We start from the raw sequence: 14,573 nt of genomic DNA, 5'->3' as shown, positions 1-14,573 counted from the left end.
CGGGCAAGGCCTTAGTGCTTACAAAAAAAAAAAAAAAAAACTGCCCAGCACAGTGCTACATTAGCTCCTTGGAGAGGGGTTGTTTCACCATTGTGACAAAAACAAAAGTGAAGCATTCCTGTCTGCACTCCCGGTCTGAGCAAAGGGAGAAGAGAGTGAGCAGTAGAGTCTCTTCTTTTTTTGTAGTCTTTTCCTTATAATGGTCTGAAATGATCCCACAGAAAACACTGCAGATCACTACTGGAGCAAATCCAGTGAATGGCTACTAAAACAGTGAAGGGAGTGGAGCATCTCTCATCTGAGGAAAGGCTGAGAGAGCTGGGACTATTTAGCCTGGAGAAGAGAAGACTTAGAGGGGGATATCTGAAGGGAGAGTGTAAAGAGTATGGGGCCAGACAAACTCAGTGGTGCCCAGTGATAGGGCGAGAGGCAAGGGCACAAACACAGGAAGTTCCGTCTGAATATGAGGAAAAACTTCTCTAACTGTGAGTATAAGAGAGCACAGGAAGAGGTTGCCCAGAGAGGCTGTGAAGTCTCTATCCTTGGAGATACTCAAAAGCCATCTGGACACAATGCTGGGCAACATGCTCGAGGTGACCTTGCTTGAGCAGGGGGTTGGACTAGGTAATCTCTAAGGGTCCCTTCCAACCTCAACCACTCTGTGATTCTGTGAAGAAGCCAAAGCCTGCTCTCCTGAAGTCCAGGGCTGTGATCCTACACTTTGCCCTGCACCCTCCTCTCAGGATCCTGAATTCCACCATCTCATGGTCACTGTAGCCAAGGTCGTCCATGACTTTCACACCCGCAACCAGCCCTGCTTTGTTTATAAGTAGGAGGTCCAACAGAGCACCTGTCCTCATTTGCTCCTCTATCACCTGTATCAGGAGGTTGTCGTAAATGCTCTATAGGAAGCTTCTGGATTGCTTTTGCCCTCCTGTGTTGTCCCTCCAGCAGATTTTGGAATACTTAAAGTCCCCAGGAGAACGAAGGTCTGCAAACATGAGGCTACTTCCAGCTATCTGTAGAAGGGCTTATCTACTTCTTCCTGATGAGGTTGTCTATAGCAAACACCCACAATAGTGTCACCCTTGTTAGTGTACCCCTTAATTCTTACCCATAAGCTCTCAGCCAGCTGATCAGCCACCCCAGGAAGAACACCATACATTCTTGCTGCTCTCTCACCTAAAGGGTAACTTCCTCTCTGCACCTTCCTGGCCTGTCCTTCCTAAAGAGTGTGTAAACATCCATTACAGCATTCTGGTCATGCAAGCTATCCTACCACATCTCTGCAAGTGCAGTGAGATCATAACCTTGCAACTGCACCCAGATCTCTAATTCCTTCTGTTATTCCTCAAGCCGCATGTATTTGTGTACAAGCACTTCAGAAATGCATCCAAATATGCTGATTTCCAAGGAGGGGTGCAACTGAGAATGTATATGCTGCTCTGAATGGAGATGAGGACCCCTTCTTTGCACCCTTGTGTGCAAACTGCTACACAGACTGCTGCATTTCTTTGCTGCTTCTATTAGGTGCACTCTGCATCTCTCTGCACATGCAAGTAGTCCTACCATGTACCAGATACCTGGGTCTTTCCTGCTGAAAGCTGCTGTGATAAAGTTGACTATGCATGTGTATTAAGTCCTAGCAATGCCAGGAAGGTTTGCACTACCTTTCAGGCATAACCAGGCTGCGGTTAATTTCTGCAACTTTGCAAGAACATGTATGGGATGATTTCCTGAACTTCCAGTCAAATGCAAAGGCAATAGACTGTCTGTTTGTGAAGCAAGCCTGCCTTTCCTTCACAGGTTTTAACCTGCTTAATTCCCACATAGTTATCAAAGTCTGAGGGTGAGAAACCCATTCGCCTGCAGATTTGTCTTTCTGCTAAAGCTGTGAGCTGTCACACATGATTTTCCCTGAGCCCAGGAAGAACATTACTATTCTAGGGAGGAGCAGGAGGTCTCTTCTTCTCTTTGCCTCCTGCTCCTGGCTTGAGTGGGAGAAAGTGAAAAGCTGTGGCCATGAGAGGCTTTATAGTGCCAGTAAGCATTCTGTTGAGGTGATGTAAATCAATCATGGCTCAGCACCTTCTCTATGTGTAGCAGGTGTGTGAGGCTGCAGAGCAGTGCTTGAATCTAGGGAAGTATTTTTCAGACCTTTCTTCCCTAGTCTCCAGACAGGGTGTCCTCTGCCCTTGCCAAGTGGCATTCCTGCAAGTGGACAAAGCAGGCTGCTTTTTCAGCCATTGGGAAACTACCATCCCAACTAGCTGAGCCACAGAAGCAGCTGTTGTGCACGTTTGGGTGCTAGGGACGTGGCCTCCCTCTTGGGATCCTGGGCACTAGCCCAGCAGTAATCTCACTTGCTGAGCCATTTCCTGGGAACACACCCTGTGTGCCCACCAGCAGCCCCTCACTGTGAGGCAGGGAGGGCCCATAGCTTCTCCATAGGAATTTGGGGGCTCTGGCCCCATTTGACTGAAAGGGACTGGTGCTGGAGGGTGGTTTAGCCCAGTTCTTTGCTAGCAGGAAAAGGCATGGGGATTACTGCAAGGAGATGAGAACTGCTGAGGTTGGCATGGATTGGGAGCAGCTGTGAGAAAGTAAAGACAACAATCTCCCTGGAGAGGGGTGGCCAGTCAGGCCTTGGATGCCATGGGCACACAGGTGCTGTGAGACACAACAAGGCAGTACTGGCTTTATTAGAACAGCTCACAGAGTTATTCTCCTGACACCTGGGCACAAGGGTATCAGAGGTGGAGCTGGTCCACAGCCAGCTTGAAATCCCAGCTACATCCTTCTTACTCACCCAGGCTACAGTCACAGCCCTTAATCCGCAGCCTCCTGGGCTCTCTGGACATGTTGATCTGTGAGAGCTGTAAAGGCCTGGGCCAGGGTGAGAGTTGCGCACCTGGTGTACCATCCTGCAGCAGCAGGGCTAGTTTGGGAAACAGGTGAAGCTGAAGCCAATGGGAAGTACCTCTGACAACATGTTGACCCTTACAGAAGGCAATAGTTCTGGTCTGCACTGCTAGCTATAGACAGGCACAGATATATGACAGAGCTTATCCCAGTTGGCACAGGAAGTGCCAAGTTCCTGTTCCAAGATGTTCCAAGAGTGGAACATCTATTCTGTCACACTGTCAATGCAAAGAACCTTACTTGGACCTGGTGTTGCACTGGATAGCTTATAGGGCCCTCAGCTCCTACATACAAGCAGGGTTGATGCAGTATTTCTGCCAGTGACTTCCACTTCTGGGACCTGTCCAACCACAACCATTCTTAGGCAGAGCCTGCAGTGATCCTCAGCCACAAAAAAATCTCAAGGTTGCTGCTGTCAACCATGCCACTCAGAGAAGCAGCTATATATGACTGATATCAGCATCTCCCTTGTCAAGACATTTCACCACCAGAAAGGGACTGTGTGCCTGTTCAGCTAGAGGCCAAAGTGCCTAAAGTCTGTAGGCCAAGAGTTTGTTCAAGAGAAAAATGCAATGACTGTCCATCTGTGGAGAGACAGATGGGCCCAGCTGTCTGTCCATATGTTGGAGAGGACTTGTAGCTGTTGATAAAAGGGAGGGAAGCTCTGCTATTCAGAGGGTCCTTGTCAAGCAGGAGGAATGGGCTAGCATGAATCTCCTGGACTTCAACAAAGGCAATCCTGCATTGGGATGCACTGACCCCTTGCAAAAGGATGTCCTAGAGGGTGACTGGTGGGAGAGCAGTGAACAAGGAACTGAAACAAAGTCAGCAGTCAGTCTTCGCAGCAATGAAGAGCAGCTACAGCCTGGGCTGTGCAGCAAAAGTGTGGTAAGCAGGTGGAAGGAAGTGATTATTGCCTCTGTAGAGCATTGGTGAGGCTGCATCTGGATACTGTATCTAGTTTGGGTGCCCCCCAGTACAAGGAGAGTTGTCAACAAACTGAAAGAAGTCCAGAACAGGGCCACTAATGGGTTGGGGCTTGAAGCACAGGAAGAAGGAGGAGAGGCTGAGGGAACTGGGCCTGCTCATCCTGGAGAAGAGAAGAGGAAGGGGTTCAAGAGCCTAGGCATCTGGCCTACATGGAGAGAAGTGTTACTGCTACCTCTCATCTGGTACTCTGCCTCATCTCAGGCTGCTGTTGTATTGATCTCTTCCTTCCCCATCACTCTCCAGTTTCCTAATGGGAATTCCAGAAGGGGGCACCAGGCCCACTGATGTGTATTTTTCCTAAGTGCTGCAACCTTAGTGCAGGGACTGGGTGGAAAGGATTTTAGCAGTGCCCTTCTGCTTTCAGTGAGTCTACTGAGGGGTGGGTGTTTGTCCAAGCCTCTTCAGCCACCAGGACCTTTCCCAACTTCATCACCTCACCATTTGATTTGAAGCAACAGCAAGGAGCAGAAATTAGCCCATCAAAGTGGTTTTGGAGCAGGACACTGCTTTCAGTATTGGGGTGCACATTTCAGAGACCTGGCCACAGTCCAAGTTTGAAAGCAAGTTTTGCTTTTCTGGCCAGTGTAGCAGTTGGCATGGGTTGCACATGACCAAACTTTAGTTACAGGGAAATAGACAAGAATTGAGGGCTAATTTAAGGATTTGATTTGATACACATGCTCCAGCTCCAGTACTAACTGGAGACAAAACAAGCGAAATGATATGCCACTGCTGACATAGCCAACACCATCTTTTCTATTCCCATAATGGAAGAATGTAGACTGCAGTTTGCCTTCACCAGGGAAAGAATCCAATACACCTGGAATCAATTACCCCAAGAGTGGAAACATAGTCCCACCATTTGCCATGGACTGATTCAAGAATGCTCAGAGACTAATATCCTACTGAAGGCAGGGTGTGCCATCAAGATGTCTACAGTCCAAGAATCCCCTATGGAAATACAATCTCTAGGTACGGGTGGATGGAAGATGACATATATCCAGAGAAGTGTCAGAAAAAAAATACTACATTTGCCAAACCCACCAACAAAAAGAAAGCTCAAGCGTTCCCTTAGGATAATAGGATTCTGGCAAATGCACATTCCTGAATGCAGTCAACTAATGAAACCACTATACATGGTGATTTGTAAGAAAAATCTGTCTGAGCGAGGATAAAAGAAACAGCAAGCCTTCTAACAAGTGAAGCTAGAAGTAGTACAGGCAGTAGCCTTCAGCCCTATCCAAACTGCTGATGGAGTACAAAATATCCAGTATACTGCTTCACCAAATGGAGTGTATAGTAGAGGAGGCCTGATGAAATCCAAAGCTGACCACTGAAATTTTGGAGCTGCAGATAGTAGGAGTCAGAAGTTAGTTACAGACCTCAAGAGAATGAGATCCTCACTGCCTATGAAAAAGTCTGAGCAACATCTGAAATACCAGAAACAGCCCCTTACGTTAGTGCCTCAATTGGCTGCAGTACACTCATGTTCAGAGAAGGGATTGCTCCCACCCGTCACACTACTGCTCCTACCTGGAACAAGTGAACTGCACTAGTCACCCAGTGAGGACATCTGGGAAGTAAAGAACACCCTAGCCTGATAGAACAAATTATAAATTGGCCCAAGGAAGAGGAACTACAGACTGAACCTTCTGACAGAGCCACTGAAGCAGCACCCTACACTAAACTCATCTGATGACCAGAAGTACACCGTGTTCACTGATTGCTCCTGCAAACTCCAAAGCAGACAAAGGATGTGAAAAGCAGTAGTAGACCCACTTCACTGATTGTGTGGTTGTATTGAGTGAAACAAGGAAACCCAGTCAGTTTGCAGAAGCAAATGCTAGACAACAAGCAATTAGCCCTAGAAGTCCCTGAATAGGTAAAATGGCCCACAGTGTATGTTTACACTGACTCTTGGGTGGTGGCTAATGCTGAGTAGGGTTGGATAGAACAATGGGAAAAACAGGGACAGAAACCTCTGGACTCTAAGGCATGGTGACCAATAGCCTGCCAAATGCTACAAAGATGTATATATTAGTTTGTCATATGAATGCACATATCTCAAACAAGTAAGCCACAGAAGAACGCCAAAATGCTAAAGCCAACCAATGCACAAGGGGAGACATAGGTCTGCTTGTTACAGTCATCCCAGACTGGGAAGACAGAGGAGAATTGTTTGTGTCCCAAGGGGCCCATGAGATGGCGGGCCATAGAGACCACAGTGATACCCATTGTTGGGCCAGAGAATGAGAGGTAAATCTCCCCTAGAGACAGTTACCCAGGTCATTCAGGACTGAAGTATATGTGGTGGTAAAGCAAGCTGAGCCAAGGACACTACCTATTTCCTGTGCCCAGAAGAACAGGTGGGGATTTGATGAAGCTTGGCAGGTTGACTGTTTTGGGCCATTTCCCAAGTCTGCTGCTAAGAAACACTAGTATTCATCGTGATAGGAATGTTGATCAGATGGTTGGAAATCTACTCAGTTGCTCAAGCCATGGGGATAGCCACCATAGAAGGACTAGAACACAGAATCCCAATGATTACATGGAACTAATCTGTACAAACCATTATAGGATCATGTATAGAATAAGGAGCGGATTGGGTGGCAGTTGGGATGAGTTGGGTCTGACTGAACTTTATTTATAAGGGAATAGAAAAGAATAAGGGTGTAGAGAAGAATAAGGGAGAAACTTGAAGGTAAACAATCTGTTAACTGCTGTGAAAGTTGCAAATGTGTCATTGTGAAAGTGTCGATAACCTTCAAGAAGGGCAGACTGTGACTGTCAGTGAGGCAACAGCCAAGTGATAGGCACTGGGAGAAGTTGAACTAACCGATCAGGAACTGGGTATTCTCTACTCAGTCCTGTAACTGATGTTGTCTGGAGTCACACAGGAAAGACCTGGAAGAGACTCCCAGGAGAGTGCTCAAAGAGAGGCAATTTGGGAGAAGATTGGAGAAGCCAAGGAGATACTCCAGAGAAACCCAGAGAAGACCACAAGTGAGAACCTGAAGAGAATGGAGATTCCAGGAGGACTTGAGAAGAAACAGAAGTAAATCCACATCTTTACAGCCAGACTACACACAGTGGGGCTGGAAGAACTACGCTGACCTGCCTGACTTTTTTCCTGGATCATGTCATCTTTTCTGCAGAGCAAGGAAAATGTGTCAGCATTGCAGTGACCTGTCCGATTTCTCTCCTGGACTGTGCTCTCCCTTCCGCAGAACAAGGAAATCATGTTACTTGTTAACATTGCATACATCTAATGTGTTTTGGTATCTGACTCTATTTAGTCTCCACACTATCAGCTTGGCCTTAAGGTGTGACAGGAAGCCATGAGCCCCCTGTTCCTTTTTAATTAATCATTGTTAACTATTGTTAATTAATTCCAACTATGATTATTCCTGAAATAGTTGTAGTAAATCATTGCAATTGATAATTATACATCAGTAAAATTAAGAGGATTCTGGATAGTAACTTCAGACAGGCAGGGTAGACTCAGAGTTCAAGCCTTGGAAGAAGCTACTTGTGCTGCTGCCTCACCCTGTTCAGCCCACAGTCAGCTCTGTGTCAAAGTGACCCTGAAAGTAAGGGCCCTTTAAACAATATCTTTAATTTTTGCTGTTCATTCATAACTTGCTTTCAGCAGGAACTTTCTTTGCAGCAGTCAACTTTCATCTAAAATTGGCTTTAAAGGAGACAATGGCCTGGGAGCTTTTACAGTGTTTTTGATCTGTTGCATTCACACAAGGACACTATTCTTGCTTTGCTGCTGTTAAAGGTTTTGTTCACATCTTTAAAACAACTTAAGCAGCCTCTTTCTTTACTTCTTTTCTCTTGCACTGTCACCACATGACTGCCTGAATTCTTCTGGTGTCAAGGCCAGTTGTAGATCCCCTCCACTTCTAATTAGTTCAGCTTGTTTATTGGTAAGAGCTGTTGTGAAGAAAGCTAGAAGTGAAGGCCAGGCCCTCCTTCCCTTGGGACCTGCTTTTAAGCTGAGACTTTACTGCTGGCCCCCACCAATGCTACATCACAGCTGTGTAGCAACCATGTCTTTGCCTAGTCTTGTACCTTCTTGGTTCTGATTCTGACTTGCTGCCTTGGCTTCCTTATTTAACCTCAGACCTGTCTTGTCAGTATGGACTTGCTATGTGATCACTGGACTATGGACTTGCTGTGTGACCACTGGACTGAGGCTGACCCTAATGACTATGTCTGGACTTGATCCTTACCCTGACTTGCTGATTCAACATCCCGGCACTTTGTTAAGGTCACTGTTCCTGTCTGCCTTGCTATCACTCTTGGTTCCCAGTTCACTTTCTCTTTTTGAGCTGCCTGACACCTGGCACAGCTGTTTATGTGGCCAGACCAGGTCACGGAAAAGATTTCACTGAAAAAAATCCAGGAATATCCAGAAAAGTACAAGTTCCGAAAAGTAATCCAGGAAGAAGTAATCTTCCTCCTCCTCCAGCACACACACCCCACATTCCTTGACCATGTGTAAGGAAATAAGCTTACATGACCTCCCTTGCCTCCTTCCAGACCTTGTCTGCTCTTTCCTTACATAGATGACAGGTATAGCTGGCAACTGATGGCATGCCAGTCCCAGCAGGTCCATTCTGAAGAGGGAAATCCTGGTTATAGTTCTTATGTAATGCATACAGAACAAGGTAGTTTTAAGACAAAGTAAAGGGAGAAAAACATTTGAGTTTTGCAGTTATCTTTTGTTGGGAGACTGGAATTCTTCAGGCTGAAATTTACACAGAAAACAAAGTTTCATCAACACTTGTATTGGGTAATGTTGTTCTTCCACATCTGGATTGACTTCTGAAGCAAGTGTGCAACAAGCAGTGAAATAAGAAGCATCCTCCCAAACAACTGAAGTGCTCTCACCTTGTTTTGCCTTTCAAGCCCCGAAGAACTCTCTTCACAGAATTTGAACTCACAGTTAGAATCCCCAGGGCTCTCAGGAAGGTGATAGGATATCAAGGATCTTGTATGTCAGAGATCTCTGTCATGTAAAGAGACAGGCAGAAATTTCACAGCCTGATGGGTTATGTATACCCATGATTCTTGGGCTGGTTAGACTTGGGTGATACCAAAGGCCTTACAGCTATTAAGAAGCCCAGGTATTTCTGCTCTACTCACTCCTCCTTGGCTACTAAAAAGTTTTAATTACGCATCCGGTCCTAGTGGGAGGCATATAGCATGTCAACACTGAGGTGGATTCCTGACCATGGTATTTAAAGGACTGGTGATACAAGAGATCAAGGACATATTTTCTGTGAGCTCCACTACTACCACAAGAACGGATAGGTAATTCCAGCATGGTGCAAACAGATCCATTTGCCTCTCTCAAGCTACACAGACAAAAAGAGGTTTGCAGCAGCTAATTCAGCACAGATAAGAAGATACATTTTTCCATGTAACTCTGGCTTGTCTGACAGGTCCTGTTGGCATGTTTCGCTGAAGCCCACAGCTTTGTGAGTGAGCTTCAAAAGAAATATTGGATACAAAGCCCAGCCTTTCAGTAGTAAATGCAGATAAATAATCCCAAGCTTTGGGGGACCAAAGAGCTCCAGCCGGTAGGCACGAACTCACCTTTTGCAGTGACTGATTGTCTCCATGGAGTAGTTTGTCCATGTGTCACCCCATCATTATTACATCAGTGAGTGCTGGCCTGTGTAACAGCACTTCTGATTTGTGATGTTCAGACCCTGTTCAGCTAAACTGAGCAGAGAGAAAACATATATCCCCTTCAACTCACCCCTCACCCAGAAACTCCCAGATGCTTTTCTAAAAAGCTGCTTTTTATCCATTTTTTGTCCATCCTGTACCAGTCCATGGCCTCAATCTATTCCATGTGGAGGACCTCACATTTGCCTTTGTTGAATGTCGTGAGCTTTGTGCTGGCCCATCCCTCCCATCTGCCAAGATTCCTCTGAATAGCAGTCCTGTCTCCATATCTACTGCTCCCCCCACTTGTGTATTGTCTATGAATTTGCTGCAAGGGCACTCTGTCTCATCATGCAGGTTGCTAATAAGGATATTAAACAGTGTTGGCCTTAGTATCAGTCTCTGAGGGCATTCCATTCCTAACCAGTCACCAGCTGGACTTTGTACCAGTGATCACAATACTCAGAGTGCAGTGGTCCAAGCAGTTGTCCATCCACCTTACAGTATACTTAACCATCCATACATCACCAATTAGGCTATAAGGATACTAAGGGAGATAATGTCAAAGACATTGCTAAGTCAAGGTGTGCAACATCCACCCCTCTCCCCCTGACCAGTGAGCTAATCATCTCACCACAAAGTAGCTTCCAGGAAGTTTCCATCCATAACTTTCAGGGGGACTGAGGTGTGACTAACTGGCCTGTAGGTCCACAGATAAGACTTCTTGCCCTTCCTGAAGAGGGGTGTGATGGTTGCCGTTTTCATAGCACTAGGAACCTCTCCTGATCACCTCTCCCTACAACCCCTAATATATACTCTTAAGTCTAACCGAAGAAGTAAAATAGTCATTGAGCTTCTGTGACATGATTAAAAGTTTAGGTATCTTTATAAATAGTCCTGTGAAACTATAAAGAACTATGCACACATGTTCTGAAATTATTATGGAAGCCCGAACAGCAGACTATAAATATTTCTCATATAATGTGAATAGAGAAATATTTCGATGTTTAAGAGAGGAAGTAATACACATAAGATACAAACTTTGTATGATATAAATTATCATAATCCTATAAAAGTGAGTTTATGGTAGCTGAAGCCTGGGCCATACCTGTCTCTCAGTGGAAGTTAAGATTTCATCCCCTTATTCCCTAGCTAAATCCACCGACCAAAGAAATGCATAGTCAGCAGTTTTACTTTCCTCAGGTGTTTTGTGCTATATATCATCCTTCCATGATTTGGCTGCACCCCCAAGGGTTCTGTTGCCAAAAGGTCAGGTCTGCTGTTGCAGTTTTTAATGTAGGCAGTGGCTCCACAGCAGAATCCTTTCCTGACAGGGTACTGGCGCTGATCTGATCAGGGGTGGCACTGCTGCAGGAAGGTGATTCAATCAAAAAAAAAAAAACAAAAAAACCCCTAATCACTGTTTTGCTGGTGAGTTTTCAGCAAGGACAGTTACCACAGCTGATATCGGAAGCATTGTCAGAAAAAGAGAGATGTGGTAAGGGATGGAGGAAGTGTGCACTAACAGTTCCAGCTTTGATCTGATTAAGTAGCTATAGAGCCTCTCCCTAAGAAATGCATCAAACATAAAACCATCCAAGAAACTGTTCCCCTGCCTGTTTCAGTATGCTATGGACCAAGCTTTGAAATATGTATAGCAAAAATTTTAATTTGCACTGAAAGGACTGTGTCCTAAATGAGTTGGTAGGGATCAGCTAGAACTTCTCCAGGTCTGCTGAATGAAAAGTTAAAAGTATAGCAGGCAAGGTACAAATATGGCAAAGCTGTAATTTGAAGCAAGTAGTTTAGCTTTTCTTTCTTTTCTGTTCCCCCATTGTGAGCAGTCTAGAATTTTTTTCACCTTGTTCATTATCAAGAGTTATTCTTGTACCAGTGGACATTTGTTCTTAGTCTACAGCTGACACACAAAAAAATTGGATTTTTGTCTGGGAATGTAGGCCTTAAGATGTATTTTCTTTTCCTGATATGATCACACTTAGTTCCTTAGATTAATTCCCGAATATCTGGTTCTTAAGCCATCTGCAAATAGTTCTTTGTGCACATAAAAATTCCCTACTTTTTTCATTCTTCTTGATGAACTGGAATTTTACAGTATCAGAAAAAAGTTGTCACAGTCTAAAAGGCTGGAATAAAAAGTCACATGATTATTCATTGGTGGAGAATGAAGTAGTTTCTATGTCCTGCTTACACCCCATTCCCATCTGAACTGGAGACAACACACCAATGGCAGGAAGAAAAAGAAAAGATGGCAGGACTGTGGTACTGATACAATTCTAGAATATCATTACTTGTTCTAGTGGACTAATTGAAACTATTCTCTGCTGAGAGAAACTTGTTGGTGCTGTTTAGCTTAAATCTTTTCAATGGAAAATGTGTTTCAGATGTGTATAGGCTCCCTTCCATAACCTTTGTCTGTGCAGGTAGTCTGTGTTACTGTCTTAGACCCTTCCATTCCTGTTTCTTGTCTGTGGACTTGTAGACTGGAATGATTAAGTCTGACTCTGAGCTGAATATTGACATTGGATCAAAATGCCACTATGCTGTTATACTGTTGTGTGTGGATTTTGCTTTTCTTCACAGTATTTTCAATCACAGAGAACTCTGTGATTATCAAGCTCAGATGTGCAATGTGCAGAATTCTTCTTGACTTCAGCTATAGTTAAGAGCACTTAACCAGCTCCTGCAAAGCACTGCAGAACGAAAAGAGCCATGCAAATACTATTCATTCTGTAGATGGCTGAACACAATCACTGTTTTACTGAGTTTTCAAGATTTGTACCTGAAGGTTTTCTGTGAGATGCATGGTAACAATTTCTTAGGGTTAAAACGTCGCCTTTATCTATATACTGATTTATGGGCAAGGCCAAGGAGACAAACATTTTCTGAATGAGTACAAGTACCAAGATAAATATTTATGATATTTTGGAGGAGCCAAAACAGCACACTAGATGATAGAAAGACTAAGTGTGTATTTAACTAGATAAACAGTACACTTTCCTAAAAAGTCTTAAATCCTATTTATGTAGGATTAAATGTATGTTTATGTAAACCTGAATTTATAGTTGACTCACAGAATGAAATGGTTTGCACTCACTTTGAACCTTTTGGGAAAAGCAGATCAGGGTGAATGTAGTCACAATGTTGCTGAAACAGAGATGAATTTTCTATATCCCCAAAAGAAGCAAGAAACACAGCTGTGAGGCTGACATTTTTGGGTATGAGTGAGGATGGAGGGAAGATCTTAATCTGATGTTGATTGTCCCAGTAAAATCTGGTCACAGAGCAACTTCTGGATTATGGCTCCATTACAGGATGTGTTGCTTGAGATCAAGGCAAAATGCTAGAGGTTTTCTTTCCTACCATAATTCCTAGGAGGTGAATACTTTCATTTTGCTGTAGTGCCTCCTCCACTTTCTCTGTGGTCATACTTGAAGAGTTAATTTGGCCATAAGTAAAAGGAAGGACTTCTGGTGGAAAGCCTCATTAATGCCACGCAATCCCATATCTTTCATTCAATTTCGATAAAGGTTTCTTTGTGCACTGGATGAGTAGGCTTCATCACTGTAGTCCTCCACATTGCACTTATTCTTAAACCTGACTTTTATGCAATGAGAAAGAAATAACTCAGATATACTCGGCACAGTCTGTTCTTACTGGAGTCATTTGGCTATTTGGGGGTCAATGAATTGAAGAGCAGTCAGAGGGAGCAGAGAGAAGCTGAGAGGTAGTGGCAATGCAGTTAAAAATTCACCAGGATTTGCAGGTCATTACATTACATGATGCTGCAGTAGAGGTGGAAGAAAGAGTGGTTTAAAGAGCAAGGTGAACACTAGGCGTATGCAGATTCTCCATCTTGGTTACTGGAGCCCTGTGCCCCAGTGGAGTCTCAGGGCTGCCCTCAGCCACCAAAGCATGAAAGTTTGTCTAAAAAGACAAACTTATTGAAATGCAGGACTGCTGTACAAGTACTCCGTTGTGAGAAAAGAAAAGCAGTCCTCTTATTGCTGTACACCTAGTTCAGCAGTTCTCTCATATTTTTTGTGAACAACTCTCTCTCTTCTTTTTTAATTGCTGGAGTCCATCCCTACACCCAGAATCTTCTGTGCTGTAAGTGTAATTCTGGATCTGGATCCAGTGTTACAGTGGTGCAGCCTCACCAACTCAAAGGCTCTCTTCTAATTTGCAGGGCTGTAACTGCGACTGGAACGTCACTTTTTCACGTGTTTTTTTCTGGATATGTGACTGCATTTCAGTAAAGAATACTATGCTGCTTTGTGATGGCCCTCTAACATCTAGCTGGAGATAGATGTATCACCCCACCTTCACCTTATTCTTCCTTTCTGTTTGCAGGTAAGACTTGAAACCAGATACAACTTTCTTGCTGCACTGGTAACATCAGAAGTAATATTTCTGTGTGTCCTCAGTTAGTCCTATTTTGTAGAACAGTTCTAGTAACTGAGGTCATTTATCCAGTAGCCTTTTCTAGGGAACTGGAAGAATAGGAGGGGAGAAGGTCTGCCAGCAGCTGTGGCTCTGTACAGCATCATTTCACCTGATACAATATTTCCCAATTTTAATTTTAAGGGTTTTTTTTTGTTGTTAATTACAATGAGGAAAGAGGGGTTTTTTTTCTTTCAAAAAGAGAGCTTTCCTCTGAAGTTATAACAAATGGCTTCCTGTATCTTGTTTATACGCAGTGTCTGTAAAGGGAGTCTGTTCCCAGTCAAGTTCCATATTCAGAGGAAAGCATTCAGCATATGAGAGGCTTAACAAGGAACTACTGATGTTGAAATTTGAGCTTTGGCTCCTTTTGTGTCACCTGAGTCTCTCTTTAGTTGCACTTGTCTTTTGTGATGTAATTGCATTAGCTTCAAGTCATCCTGATTCAATTCTGTACAAATGAGAGTGGAATGATACCTTTGATTATTTTTTAAAATGTCAGACTGAACTGAAATCAT

The 14,573-nt window shown here is 44.1% G+C and overlaps 1 protein-coding gene across 1 annotated transcript in view; it reads left to right on the top strand.

Moving 5' to 3' along the window:
• SHB (SH2 domain containing adaptor protein B) overlaps positions 1–14,573 on the top strand; it is a 119,070-nt gene that overhangs the window by 100,471 nt on the left and 4,026 nt on the right. The window contains exon 6 of the transcript XR_010385956.1: positions 13,802–13,965. The gene's annotated coding sequence lies outside the window, so the exon portion shown is untranslated. The remainder of the gene's footprint in view (positions 1–13,801; positions 13,966–14,573) is intronic.

The sequence above is a fragment of the Dromaius novaehollandiae genome, chromosome Z (assembly GCF_036370855.1).
Source record: "Dromaius novaehollandiae isolate bDroNov1 chromosome Z, bDroNov1.hap1, whole genome shotgun sequence".
Lineage (NCBI taxonomy): Eukaryota > Metazoa > Chordata > Aves > Casuariiformes > Dromaiidae > Dromaius > Dromaius novaehollandiae.
This window is presented reverse-complemented; position numbering and strand designations above follow the sequence as displayed.